General features: G+C 39.1%; 1 long non-coding RNA gene across 1 annotated transcript in view; it reads left to right on the forward strand.

Moving 5' to 3' along the window:
- LOC140500914 (uncharacterized) overlaps nt 1-6,465 on the forward strand; it is a 50,320-nt gene extending 43,855 nt beyond the window's left edge. Inside the window, exon 2 of the long non-coding RNA XR_011965973.1 lies at nt 6,013-6,465. This is a non-coding gene — a long non-coding RNA (uncharacterized lncRNA). The remainder of the gene's footprint in view (nt 1-6,012) is intronic.
- Nucleotides 6,466-13,648: the final 7,183 nt, after the last annotated feature.

Raw genomic sequence — 13,648 nt, forward strand, 5'->3', positions numbered from 1 at the left:
TTTCTCCTCCATTGAACAAGATTTTTCTTATCTCTTTTATGCCCCATTCCATTTTTCCCTTTCTCCTCCCAATATTTTCCTCTCTCACTCCTTAATTGAATTTAATTTATTTTAAGGATATCATCTCTTCTGATTCAACTCAACCTGTGCTCTCCGTCTATATGTATGTGTGTGTGTGTGCGCGCGCGTGTGTGTGTGTGTGTGTGTTAAATGACTTGCCCAGCATCACATAGCCAGTGTCTGAGGCAGGATTTAACTCAGGTCTTCCTGATTCAGAACTTTATCCACTGTGCCACAAAAACTTCTTGAGGGGTACATTATACAAAAAATATAGACACACAGGGAAAATCATCCAGGTAACTAGATTCCTCCGGGTTGAATTCTTTGTCAGGAAGAAGGCCCTTCTGGTTCTCTCTTTCCTTCTTCTATTACAGCCCAGTCTATAGTCACAGAATGGGAAAGCGACTATTGTGCTCGTGGCTATTAGCAGCAACTGCTGCCTTCCTACACTCAAAATTCAACTGTTCTCCCCCGCTCCCCACACTGTAGTTATATTAATGCATGAAGGGTGTGTTCAGAGAGGACCAGTACCTTTGATTTGATGGCTGCCCAGCCCTTTTCAGAGCTCTGTCCACCTGTTCCACCAAACTCTCACCTGTGGCTCCAAGAAGCTGCAGCATACACAGTGGCCACACCCTGGTAAACCATTTCAACAGATGGGCCAAACCAGGTTGAAGGTAACCAAGAGTTCTCAAACCCACTGGTGAATTAGGGGGGTGTCTACCCCAAGCATGTGAAGACTTGCTCTGGTGGAATGGGCAGATGAGAATAATTTGTTCCAACACCCATGAAGACAGATGAAGCAGGAGATGTGGAGGGCTTAGAGCTTGGTTAGATACTGAAGACACCAAGGTCATCCACTGCATCCTGAACCATCACCAGCCATCTTGACTCTGTCCTACCACTGAACTATGATGACTCTGGAAGAGAGAGTGAGGATGATGACTTTGTGCAACTCTGCCTCACTTAAATCCAATTTGTGTACAAATCAAAAGACATCACCCATACCATTTCATTATGATGCCTCAAAGTCCTGTGGCAACAGGCAAGTGATGAAGCAGCAGGTGTGGATACATTGGGAGCTGTAGTCACAACCCTGCACACTGGCGGCCCAGGCCATAGGCTTGTTTCTCACTGGAAGCAGCAGTGGAACTCAGCAGCCCCCAGGGTGTCTGAGTAACCTTTTAAGGATTGCACTGCTCACCTCCTGGTGTGAGGAGGGGGGCTAGAAAAGGTTCCCTAAACCTTGTCTGTTTCCCCAACCCTGGCCTGATTACCATGGCAGGCAGGGAATCCCACTATGTGGTTGAAACACAAAAAAATGTACAGAAAACATCTGCAAAGATGATTCCACTCACCATCAGCACATGGAACATGCACACACTAATAGACAACACAAAATCCAGTAGACCTGAAAGAAGAACTGCTCTTGTTGCAAGAGGTATCAACAGGCAAAATGACTACCACAAGAATTAATGTCAACAAATTAGAGCTCTTCTCTGAGTGTGAACAGTTTGTTGCTAACTTGGAGGGAAAGTTGAGCCAAACACAGTTGGCAACAGTGGAGCAGAAAAGGAGTGGGAAGCTTTCAGAGATTTGGTGTACAGCACTGCATTTGCTCATCTGGGTCAGAGCACTCACAAACACCAAGACTGGCTTGATAAAAATGATGGGGAAATTCAGAAGCTGCTAAATGAAAAATGAAAACTCCACAGGATTTACCAGAAGGGATTACCAGCTCTAAGAAGGCAGCATTTAATTCCCTCAAAAGCAAAGTACAAGCAAAGCTTAGAGAGATGCAGGATTCTTGGCTCAGTAAGAAGGCAGATGAAATTTAATTTTATGCTGAGAGTGACAATCCAAAGTGCTTTTATGATTCCCTGAAAGCTATTTATGGACCAAAAATCTATGGTGCATCATAACTACTCAGTGCTGATGGAGCCACATTGATTAGTGATAAGGACATGATTCTAGAGAGATGGTCTGAACACTTCCATAGTGTTCTCAGCAGACCATCATCAATCAATGCTGAGGCCATTGGTTGTTTACCTCAGGTTGAAATCAATCCCTTCTTAGCTGAACTTCTAATTGAAGAAGAGGTTTTGAGGGTCATTAGGTTCCTTTCATGTGGCAAAGCACCTGGTGCTGATTCTATTCCAGCTTAGATTTACAAGGGAGGGAGACCATTGCTCATACAAAAGCTGACTGAAATTTTCCAGGTTGTACGGCAATAGGAGGTTATCCCCCAGGAGTTCAAGGATGCCTCCACTGTCCATCTCTATAAAGGTAAAGGGAATAGATTGTCTTGTGACAACCACAGGGGGGGGGTCTCTCTCTTAGTCATTGCTGGCAAAATTCTTGCTAGAGTCCTCCTTAATAGGCTGATCCTTCACCTGGAAGATGGTCATATACCTGAGAGCCAGTGTAGCTTCAGAAAGAGCTGAGGAACAGTCATTATGGTGTTTGTTGCCTGACAACTCCTGGAGAAATGCCAGGAGCAGAACAGAGGTCTGTACACAAAGTTTGTAGATCTGACCAAGGCTTCTGACACTGTTAGTCATGAGGGCTTATGGAAAATTATGTTAAAATTTGGTTGCCCAGAGAAGTTGATCAATATTTTATGTCAATTTCATGATTGCATGTTTACCCAGGTTCTGGATAATGGACAATGCTCTTGTGCCTTCCCAGTCACCAGTGGAGTGAAACAGGGCTGTGTGCTTGCTCCCATGCTTTTTAGCATGATGTTTTCAGTCATGTTCTCAAATGCTTTCAATGAGAATGAACTTAGCATCATGGTCAACTACCATACTGATGGCAGGTTCTTCAATTTGAAAAGGCTACAAGCCAAGACCAAAGAGGAAGGAGTGTTGGTGCATGATTTTCGGTTTGAAGATGATTGTGCACTCAATACAGCCTCTGAAGCTGAGATGCAACAAAGTATGGATAAATTCTCTGCTCCCTGTGCTAATTTTGGCCTAATAATTAACACCAAGAAAACAAAGGTGCTCCATCAGACACCATTACACCATCCATACATGGAACCACCAATTACAACAAATGGAGAAGTTTTGAATGCTGTGGATAAGTTCACTTACCTTGGTAGTGTACTTTCCAGGGATGTACACATTGACAATGAGGTTGATGCATGCATTGCCAGAGCTAGCTCAGTGTTTGGGAGGCTCAGAAGAACAGTTTGGGAGAGAAGGGGTATTATTGTGACTATCAAACTGAAGGTCTACAGAGCCTTTGTGCTGACCTCATTGTTATATGCTTGTGAAACATGGATAATGTACCAGCACCATGCCAGGAAACTGAATCGCTTCCACTTAAACTGTCTTAGGAAGATTCTGAGGATCACCTGGCAGGATAAGGTACCAGACATTGAAGTCCTTGATCGAGTTGAACTGCCAAGTATTCAAACTATGCTCCAGAGAGCACAACTCTGATGTGCTGGCCATGTTGTTCAAATGCAAAATGTATGCTTGCCAAAAAGACTACTTTATGGAGAACTCTCATGGGGCAGGCGATCACATGGTGGGCAGAAGAAGCGATACAAGGACACTCTCAGTCTCTCTGGAGAAATTTGGATTTGACTGTGCAACATGGGAGATACTGGCACAGGATCACTCAGCCTGGCATGCTCACATCAGAAAGGGTGCTGTGCTTTTTGAGCAAAGCTGAATTGAGACAGCACAAAGTAAATGCAGCATGTGCAAATTTGGGATATCCACCCCAAATATTCACATGGACTATCTGTGCCCAAACTGTGATAGAGCATTCCGAGCTCATATTGGTCTGATCAGTCACAGTCGGACACACTGAAATTTCACTTTATTATGGTGATGTCATTTTGGTCTTCTTCGAAGATGAAGGACAACAATCAGCTGTTTCTGTATCACACATTTTGTCAAGGAATAAAATGTATGTGTGTTTGTGGTGTATGTGGTTGTGGGTCATAGAATCTTTAAATGCCAAAACCAGATCACACTCAATAAACAAATATTTATCAAGTGCTTACTATATAGCAGACATTGAGCTACAGCCATAGCTATAAAAACAAGGAGCTCACCTTCTAACAGGGGAGACAACATGCACATAATGTAAGCCTCCGCAGACTACATAAAATACACATAAGGTAATTTTGGAATGGAGAGACTAGTGACTGAGGGGAGGGGCAGGATTAGGAAGGGCTTCTTGTAGAAGGTATTGTTTGAACTGAACCTTAAAGGAAACCAGGGGAAAAGGGAGAAATGATTAGTAACCTCATTCCAGGCATGGGGGACAGCTAACACTAAGACAGAGAGATGGAAGATAGAATGGTGTGTATGAAGAATAGCATGACAGCCAGTGTAGTTGGTTTAGAGAGTACACAGAGGGGAGTAATCCTTGTGATGTTCTGACTTATGAGTAAATTGGATTTATGTGAGGCAGAGTTGCACAAAGTAGTCAGCCTCACTCCTTTTACTAGAGTCATCCAGTCCAGTGTCAGTGCCAGGCACTGCTAAATACTCCTGATAAAAAAAAAGGGCAAGTGCTAATCTCAGTTCTCCAGGACTGTTTTTATTTGTTTGTTTTCTCTTCATTTTTGATATCATGTTGTGATATCTTGACTTGTGAGTGAACTGGATTTAAATGAAGTAGAATTGCACAGTCTTCGGTCTCACTCTGTCTTTCACAGTCATCCAAGTCCAATAGCAAGACAAAAGTCAGGATGACTGATGATGGCCCAGGATGCAGCGGGTGATCTTGGTGTCTTCCATGTCTGACCAAGTTCTAAGTGCTCCACAGTGCCTGCTTCAGCCATCTCATGGCCAGTGGAACAAACTGTCCTCATTTTCCCATTCCACTGGGGGAAGTCTTCATATGCTTGAGGCAGACACTCCACTAACTCTATGAATGGTTTGAAGCCTGTTGGTTCCCCTCAACCTCGTTTAGCCCATCTGCTGAGAGGGTTTTACCAGGGTGTGGCTGCTGTGCATGCTACAGCTTCTTGGAGCTACAAGTGGACAACAAAGGTGAATGAGCAAGCCCTAAAGGCCTTGGCAAGCCTTCATGCCAGAGGTGCTAGTTCTCACTGAGCACCTTTAAATGCCAAATAGAAGTTTATATTTAATCCCATAGTAGCATTATAGTGTGTGTGTGTATGTGTGTGTGTGTGTGCGTGTGTGTGTGTTATAGTCAGCCCTGGGCTTAAGGAAAATCACTTTAGGAGTTATATGGAGGATGGATTAGAGTAGGGAGATACTGGAGGCTGGGAGACCAAATAGGAGGCTATTGCAATAGTCCAGAAAACACTATAACTTGAATATACCCACTTTGGAGACAAAATCTCTCCATCTATGATTCTGTGTCTCACATTCAGTGTTCTTTATTGCTTCATTTGCTCTCCCTATTTTTGTACCATACCTACAAAAGTTTCCATATGACAAGAGAAGCCAATTGCATATAACCGCCATGTCCTAGTGTCTAACAAAGGTGCCACTGGATAGGTTCTCTGAGCCTCATCTGATCTCTGTGCCTACACTTTGCACATACCCTATTTAACTGCATATAGGCCAATTAAATAAGCATAAGCCAGTTCCATTGCCTCTGTCTACTCTTCTAAACACACTGATTACAAGCTTTGGCATAAATGCTTATGCAATCAATTCACACTTCATCCCAGCTGTGCTTTCTTCTGTCTCTGCTTCCCACTGCATTTTCTTTTGATAATAAGGAGATATCTTCCAACAGCCAGGATATGAGTCCAATATGGATACAAGTGACATTTATAGAGTCGATTACATCAACTTGCAAAAGATGACAACTTTAGTAAAAAACCAATAGGAGATGGTTCATTTACTTACATTGTGAAGTGCTTTTTTAAAATACTAGCTGGTATATTTCATTTTTGCTTTCCCTGTATTTTCCATTCTCTATTTATTTACTGACTTTTGTTCTTTTGGTTTGTAGGCTGAGAAGTTTAGAGCTGGAAGAGTCATCTGGTCTGACCCTTTCATTCTACATATAAGGAAATCAAGTTGATATGTAATTATTAACAGAACTGAAAGGGACTGCCAAGATCATCTATCCCACTCCATAGAAGGGAATTATCTACTCCAACCTTCTCTACAACATGCTTAACAAGTATCATTGTTATTACAAAAACATACAAATTAGATTACTGGCTTTCACATAATCTGCATTCCAGTGAAAATATTCTAGTCTATATCCTCTGAAATTTATAGAAAACATTTCCTGTACTCTCTGACCTCTATCTTTGCTCTTACAGCTTCCTATGCCTAGATTTTTCTCCTACTGTCAAAGTTGTTGCATTCTAATCATCTTCCAAAGTCCAGTACAAATGTTATTTTCTTGATGAAAAATTCTCTAATATTAATAAAGACCTTTCTTTTTCAGACCTCATGTAGCACTTTGTTTTGCATTATTTAAACCCTGAGGTAAGTATCTTATTATATTGGGTATTATAGGTATGTGTGTTTTAAGGTACTAAAAATGGAGAGTTGCCATGTGAGGAACACAGGGAAGGTCAGTTTGGCTATATCACAGTGAGTGAAGGGGAGTACCATACAATGGAACTGGAAGGATAAGTTAGGGTCAGGTTGTAAGGGGTTTTAAAAGTTAAACAGAAGAGTTTATATTTTACCGTAGAGGAAATAAGGGAGTCAATGGAGTTTATTGAGTAGAAGGATGACATGGTCAGATCTACACTTACAACATAATCTTTTTGGCAGATGTGTGGAGAATGGATTGGCTCAAGGAGAGACTAGATCTACTTTACAGGAGTAGATAGTTGCAATAATGTTGGTGAGAGGTCTGAACTAGTGTGGTGGTTATATGAGTAGAAAGAAGGGATCAGATGACAGAGCATGTGGAGGTACCAATGCAAAATTTGGCAAATGACTGGTTATGTGAGGTGAAGGAGGGTGAGGTGCTGAGGATAAATCTGAAGTTAGCACCTGGGAAGACTGGAAGAAGGGTGGTACCTTTGACGTAATAGGGAAGTTTAGAAAAGGAGTGGTTTTGGGGGGAAGAATAGTTACCTTTTGAAGATACTGAGTTTAAGATGTATCCAGGAATCTAGTTTGAAATGTCCAATAGACACTTGGTGATGCAGAATTGAAGCTAGAGGGATACTGGGTTGTACAGGCAGCTAGGTGAGCCTAAGGATAGTGACACACTTGGAGTCACACCCTTCCATTGTTCTCTCTGTGATATTCATTTTTAATTCTTCTAAGATTGCTGAATTTCATGACTCCCTGCCAAAAAGCAACAGTTAGAGAATATTGATAATAAAAAGATGGGCCTTTTCTTTCAAGAGAAAATTAGAGTCATTTAAAAGGGCTCTGCAGTTCACTGAAGACAATCCAGACCATTGTCCTCTACCTGTTCGACTGGGCTCAACTCTTTTTCCATCTATACTATTTCAGATACACATACTGAATAAAGAAGCTCTATAATTTTTCCATCCAAATGTATATTGTAATCTGGGCAACAGACATTCTTCATCCATTTGGCCTTTCGTAGCTGGATGGTCAAGCCAAATTCCTTTGTGCAGTTAGAGATCTTTTTTAGAAGGCTATGCAGCATTGTGAGGTTTGATGCAATCAGCACCATGTCATCTTCAAGTAGGAGCATCTGTAGGACCTCACCTTCCACAGGGAATCCCTCTTCAACTTAGTTTCCTTTCGGATATCTTCCGTCATAGCAGTGAGCACTTCTGGCAAGCATACTCCCTTGCCTTTCTGACCTAATACGTTTGATCAGAATGGTGAATTTCTTTTTTATTATCCCCTCCAAAAGTAGTCATCCACTTAAAGATCTTAGGAGAGGAGGAATCCTACCACCTTCCTTGGCGGCTCATTCCACTACTGAATATCTCTAATTGTTAGGAAGTTCTTTATTCAAATGTTCAAAATAATAACTGAACAGGGCTATTTCCATTGCTATACTTTTTAAGTAATCTTTAATGGTGTTGATGTATGGATAAGAGATTTCATTGTAAAAAAGTCTATAAGGTGGTGACCTTTCCTACCAAATCAAATGTTCTTTTGTAATCAACAAATAATAAGCACGGGAAAATCTCATTATCTACATTTTCCACTAAACTGTGAAATGGAAAAGATGAAGTCTATTATAGAATATTAAAATCTACTTTTCCCCTACAAATATGCTCATTGAGGATACTTTTGATCTATATAGATAATTCTCAAAGATTTTTGTATATATAGGAGAGTGGGCATATAGGTTGGTAGCTACTGTTTTCTCATCACCCTTTTTTTTTATATTAATAAGGTCAGGTTTTTTTTTTGTTTTTTTTTGTTTTTTTGGTATCTTCCTCTTCTTCAGATACCTTTTATATCAATCCCTTAATACCTTTGTGTTCTTGAGCCTAAATCTGCCTCTCTGTAACTTCCATGCATTAGCTCCCTTTGGAACAAGGCAAAAAAAAAAAGGCTAATTGCTCTTTCACATGACAATCCTTCAAATATCTGATGACAGTTGTTATGTCATCTTTAATCTTCTCTTCTCCGGACTAAACATTGTCAGTTCCTTCTTTCAGTTCTTGTGTGGTAGGGTTTCTAGTCCTCTCACCATTCTGGTGGCCTTTCTCTGGACTCTCTCCAGCTTGTCAATGTCCTTCATACATCAAGCAGTGATTATAATACCTCAGAAATGATTGATGATGATAGCATACAATGGAGCTATCACCTTCAACATGTTACTTATATTTTTTGATTTGCAAAAATTTTATAGTACATATTTCTTTAACCAGTTGCTTTACTTTTTTTTCTTAACCTAGCACAAGAAAACTTGATTCTACACATAATATGAAAAACAGGGAAAACCATTTGGAAAATATAATTAGTTAGGTTAAGCTGAATTCCATATGAACTATTATAGTATAATCCTTCTGAATAAGAACACAAGAAATAGCCGTTTGTTCCCCAATATTGCTAGTTTAAGCCCATGGCAGTTTTCATAAGAACAGATATTATCTTTGTGACTTTGAGATAAAATGTGTAGCTCTAGTTGGAAGCTTTGGGAGCTCAGCCTGGCCTAAATATTAACACTTTAATGAAAGATGATTTTATTGCTTCTCTTACTAATTAGTTATACTGGCATTGACTGATGATAGATAAAGCCAAAATACATTTTGTTGTCATATTATGATGATTTTTTTTCTTTAAACTTTTACCAAAGGATATTTACTGCAAAAATCCAGCAAAAACAGAAGTTACAAACATTCCTCCAACACCTGTAGGTATTCTTCCCTATACCAGCATACTCTCCCCTATACTACCTCAGTCCCTAGGGAGAGTAGATTCAGGCTAATGTAGTGTCTACAAAGTATTTGCCCCACCTGACTTTTTCTACTTCAATACATTACTGTAATCTTCCTGATCCTGCTCTGTTCACAAACAGATAATAAAGGATGTCAGAAAAGACAGGTAGAAACAGCTTAATCATGTATCCACAGAACTAAAATTTGTGCTTTATCTGGTGCAGCTAACATTTTATATGAAATACTGTGATTATTAAAAAGCTGTAAAGAAGTGAGGAATTAAAAGATTTTATAATGTCAAATTTACTGCATAAATCAAAATAGCTAAAATGATGTAACTTTATTCATCTTAAACATGACATAAACCATGGTTTCATCACAGTGGCCAGGTCAATAATTCATTTTGATATCTGATGAGCAATTTTATTGAATGTCATGAAGGATGAATGCATATAATTTTTATGTACATTCCCATTACATTACTGTTTTCACTATTTTTTAAAAAATAAGGGATGAAATGTTTAAAATTTGATTTAATTTTTCACTAAATTTAGGGCTTAATTTGAATGTATTCCTTCAAGTAATATCTTTCCTCAAATATCTAAATGTGTATTCCAAACTTTTGGATCATATACCGTATCAGTAAAAACATTTTGAACATTCACCCCCAAAATATATGTGTAAGTTATATATATGAATTATTATATTGATATGTATATTATGAAGCACATAAAATAGAAATTAGATAACATAAAGAGAAAATAAACCATATTTTAAAATAATTTTTATTTTATGTAAGAAAAACCTTTTATGATTGAATTTGAATGTGCATCAAAATTTTTGAAATATTGATTTACCACCTTATGATAAAACAAGGTGAAAGTCTGGTTCCAAGTTCTGTTTATTCCAATTGGTTTTAATTGCTATCATTTACTGGTGAGGTCCGTAATTCTTGGCAATAGAAAATTAGTTTTTGCCTTGTTCATCATGACAGCTTCCTGCTATCATCAGCTAACATCTCAAGCTTTAAGGTGAGGCTCAACAGCATAGTGAATCTAAATTCCTATTTCAAATATTTTCTTGATAATTAAAAGTTATTTTGGCTAACTTCTTATCAAATCTGATTAGTTTGTCATTATGGCTTGCGTTAGGAGTAGAAGTACCAGCTCTGTCCCTTTCTTGTTGTCTGTTTATGACTGAATTAGAAATATCTCTAATTCATGATTTCTTTGAAGGAACATCTTTAAGACATATTTCCATTTTGTGAGGGTTAGTTCAGTTAAAGTTAGATAATATGATCCACAAGTCTACTTAACCAGGCACTTGTAAGCCTAATTATTTCCCAATGCCCTAAAAATGAAGGAAGCTACTGTAAACCTTTCCTTGTTTTGAAACCCTCATTCTTCTCTCAAGGTATCTCAGGAACAATATATATGACCTCTTGACATATAGACAGAGTGGGATTGCTGATAATAATCCATATATTGTTAATGAAGTTGAATTTTTTCTTTTCTTTTTTAGATAAATAGAAATTCTAACACTTTCTTACTACTTTACAAAGGTTCCTCTCCTAAACTTCCTAAGTACATTCATACCACTTACCATTTTGTAAATCACTCCTCTGGGCCTCTCTCATTACCATACTCCCATTTATTAGGTCATTAGATAACTGATCAAAGGATTTAGAACTGGAAGAGACCTGAGAGATCATCTAGTTCAACCCCATAATTTGAGCAAAGTGAGGCACATGAGATTAAGTGACTTCCCAAAGTCTGTGTGACTTTGTAGTAGTTAAGGGAAAATGTCTGGATTTGAACCGATACCCAATTTCAAATCCACTGCTCTTTCCACTCAAAATGCTTCTCCTCTGAATTTATTTTTTACTCAACCCAAAGAGCCCTTGGCCAAAGGAAAAAAAAACACACCAAAAAACCAAAAATTTATTTTTAAGTTCAGTGGAATTGAACAGAAAGACCACTAATGTGGAGGAAGGCCAGTGCTTAGAACCCTGGAGACAATAAAAAAGGTTAGTTTCAGACTTCTACCACATGTTAATAGCCACAACTTGTCATTAACCAGTAGTTATTTCTGGATTTTCCTTAATGAAGCATTTTGTACAACAAGCAATTTCTTATTATAGCCACTGCTTCACTGTCAGTTCCATTTGTATACCTCTCCAAATGCATTAGGTAGTGGTGCTGTGTGTTGTTAATAACCAGTAATGGCATTTCAAATAGTGACTGAGTTGTTAATGGCTTTCACAAACAGTTTCAATAGGAGCTACTCACTATGGTTCTCCCCTTCGGGAGGATCAAGGCTAGTCACTAGCCTTTGATTATTGAAGTTTGAAGGAAGAATTAGTCTAGGGAGAAGCATGTAATGAGTCCATTGAGGAGGACTTGAGAATCATATAGCTGACAGACAAGGGACCTTAAGCCACAGAGGATAAGTGATTCACCAAGGCTAACGGAATCATTGGTAGGACTACTATGAAGCTAGTCTCCCCACTGCCAGGCTAGTGATCTTTCCATTATATTGTATTACCTCTCATTTCCAGGTAGGTAAGTTATGAGACCTGTGTGGCTTAAGAGGTAGAAGAGAAGCCAACAGAGTTTACCGACATCCCATTTGTCTACGATCAGCTTTGATACTGGGTATGATTTTAATTGCCTTAATATCATTAGAACACTTTTGCCTGTTATAAGCAATTTAAACATATACAGATACAGGTAAGAACTGTAATCTTTTCTATAAAGAATGACAGCACATGCCCTCTTTTCCTAAAACAGAGTAGAGTTTTATTCCTTCAAACTGAAATCATGTGGGAAATTTACACAAATGGGCTGCTTGGCTCCCTTAAAGTTCTGATAGGATTGGTAATCAAGTCAGTTTTTTCCTGTCCTTTCTTTATTCCTCTTTGCCCTTGCTACCTTTCCTTCAATTTCATACAAATAAAGGCAGCTGCCCCACATGAGGTGGCCCCATTAATTATGGAGGTGGCTCAGTGGATAGAGTGCTAGCCCTGGAGTCACGAAGATCTGATTTCAAATCCAGCTTCAGACGCTAGCCATGTGACTCTGGGCAAGTCACTTAGCCCTGTTTGCCTCAGTTTCCTCATCTGTAAAATGACCTGGAGAAGGAAATGGCAAACCACTCCAGTATCTTTGCCAAGAAAACCCCAAATGTGGTCATGAGGAGTCAGACTCTAATGTAGACTTCAGGACATATTCATGTGATTCTCCATTTCCTGCTTGCTTTAACCACATGGTAAAGAAATTTTGGTTGACTGCTGAGCTGGAACTGTGAGTGCAAACAAATAGCACTAACTAGTCAAACTGACTTTTTTTCCCTGGCTTTGTTCAAGGGAGAAGATAATAATTGCTTTAAGCCTCTGGGTAAGCATCCAGAGAGAGAGAGAAATTAATTTGGTCAGTTGGTGCTTTTACCTGGAACTCTCACTTCTGGCTCAAGCAGTCGGTCAAAAAGGCCTTTTCTTCATCTCTTATTAAGCAGGAAAGAATATCTATGCATGCCCTTAATGTGAGAGATTGCTTTCGATAGCGTATGCTGCACGTGCTCATAAAAACTGAGCTCTCATTGGCCAGTTCAGCTAGTCACATGTGACTCACTGGATTTTAGTTCATTTTCTATTCCTAATAATTTTGAATAAAAAGCAGTATATCACCTCCTTAAAGAAGGTTATCACTATGCTTCCTATACTGTGCCTGTTGAGACCTCACTGGAGATCTTCAAGCGGATTCTGGATGACTATTGCCAGGCACATGGCATATCTTTCTTGTAAATATCATTTTTACTAATAATACATCATAGCAAATCTTATATATGTCTTGTTTTCAAGTTTGGAAGTAACCTAGAGAATTTATTATATTTAATATATATATTTAAATATACATTTAAAATATATTTATTATATGCCTTGTGTAACCAATAGTAAAAAGCCTATAGTTGAACCAATAGTTCAAATTGGTGAAGAATGATTATCCAGTGTTCTATCCCGGCTAGAGGGGCAGAGTAAGTGACGGCTTAGGAGAAGCGGGAGCCTGGTCCTCTGGCTTCCAATTCAACAGAAAGACTCCCTTCATGTTCCTGAAGGGAGCGAAACACTCTGGGAAGAAGTTGACGTGTAGAGGAGCCAGCACTGATCACATCCCTATTGTCAGCTTACTATAATAGAGACTTGAGGGAATTTCCCTTTGTGAGAGATTTGGGACTCTCTTGGTTGAGCTAAGACATCAGCTTTTCAACAGGAGAGCTCATTCACTCAGTGCATTGTTTAGTATA

This window comes from Notamacropus eugenii, chromosome 4 (assembly GCF_028372415.1).
Source record: "Notamacropus eugenii isolate mMacEug1 chromosome 4, mMacEug1.pri_v2, whole genome shotgun sequence".
NCBI classification, from domain to species: Eukaryota; Metazoa; Chordata; class Mammalia; order Diprotodontia; family Macropodidae; genus Notamacropus; species Notamacropus eugenii.